The sequence below is a fragment of the Colobus angolensis genome, unplaced genomic scaffold (assembly GCF_000951035.1).
Source record: "Colobus angolensis palliatus isolate OR3802 unplaced genomic scaffold, Cang.pa_1.0 Scaffold43, whole genome shotgun sequence".
Classification (NCBI taxonomy): domain Eukaryota; kingdom Metazoa; phylum Chordata; class Mammalia; order Primates; family Cercopithecidae; genus Colobus; species Colobus angolensis.
This window is the reverse complement of record NW_012117710.1, coordinates 1,149,779-1,151,059: the sequence shown is the minus strand read 5'-3', so window position 1 is coordinate 1,151,059 and position 1,281 is coordinate 1,149,779. Positions and strand designations below refer to the sequence as shown.

The following is a 1,281-nucleotide window of genomic DNA, read 5'->3' as shown; positions in this document are numbered from 1 at the left end:
TTCCCCTTGCTTGCCTGGCCAGAGCCAGCGTCCAACCCAGCCTTGATCGCACCGGGATCTCTGCTGTGCGTCAGCCTTGGGAGGGCAAAGGTCTCTGGAGCCAGGCTTGGCTGCTGCCCTTCCCCCTGCCCATGTCCCAGCCTGGGCCTTGGCTTGGGGGACACACCTGCCCCACCTGGCTCAGTCCAAGGAAGTGGCTCACCTGCCCAGGTGCCCCAGACCAGCTCCGGAAATGGTGAGCGGCTGAGTCACCTCGGGCAGCCTGGGAGCTGGCAGGGCAGAGCAGGGCTGGGAGGAGGGAGGGAAAGAGGCTGGCGGCTGTGGGCAGAGTCTCCGAGGAGGAGGCAGCTCCTGGAGATGGTGCTGGCAGCCTGGATGTTTGTGGGGGCTGGAGCCTTGGGCCTGCCCCCTCCCCACCTGGCACTCGGGGCTTCCATCTCCACCACCACATTAGCCATGCTTCTGCCACCGTTGGGCCCAGTGTGCACCTGCTGGCCTTGTGCCTGTCCTGGGGAGAACACAGGCCGTGGATGCTGACTCCAGGCATTTTAGAAGAAAATTCTACAGTCCTGGGAACCCAGAAGTGGTCCTGGGCAGAAGCAGGGCCGGCCCCACACTTCCATGCCCCAAGTGGAGGGCAGCTGGAGTGGAGCCAGGCTTAGGGAGAGGCCCTCCTGCGTGGGCCTGTGGGGGCCCTGCTGCTGGAGTGTCAGACTAACCCCCTTTCCACCCTGGAGGGTCCCTGAGAGTGGGCGCCCCGCCCCTTTTCGCTCCGATGGGCTGTGGGCATTTGCAGATGCAGGCAGGCCTGGCCATGCCCAGCAGCCTGAGGAGGAGGCCTGCCCAGCCCAGCCTCGGCCACTTGGAAGACAGAAGAGTGAGACTGTCCCTTCTGCCTCGGGGACCAGCCAGCCTTTTTCCTTGCTGGAAGCTGGGGGCTGTAGCTCCCCGTCTCCCTGCACGCACATACATATACATACACACACACACACACACACACACGAGCCCACCCTGCAGAGCTTCAGCATAGTCAAACCAGGAGGCTACCTTCTTTTTCAGTGCCTTCAAGGGCTTGTGGGGGTCACTCTCTCAGTGACCCGAGGCCTTAAGACATTGCCCAGAGTCACCCCCCCAAGCCGGGCTCTTCACTCCCAGGGTCTGGATCTTTCTTTAAACAGGGTCTCAGGGTGGCAGAGTGGGCATGGTTAATGGGTATAAAGAATAGAATAGGCCGGGCGCGGTGGCTCAAGCCTGTAATCCCAGCACTTTGGGAGGCCAAGA

The 1,281-nt window shown here is 62.4% G+C and overlaps 1 protein-coding gene across 3 annotated transcripts in view; it reads left to right on the top strand.

The window, feature by feature from the left end:
- Positions 1–1,281, top strand: part of ADAP1 (ArfGAP with dual PH domains 1) — a 71,038-nt gene that overhangs the window by 21,119 nt on the left and 48,638 nt on the right. Inside the window, exon 1 of one of the 3 annotated variants that reach the window (XM_011956926.1) lies at positions 218–272. The exons of the other annotated variants lie outside the window; for them this stretch is intronic. The gene's annotated coding sequence lies outside the window, so the exon portion shown is untranslated. Of the gene's footprint in view, positions 1–217; positions 273–1,281 lie in introns of those variants that run through there. 3 annotated transcript variants of the gene reach the window in all.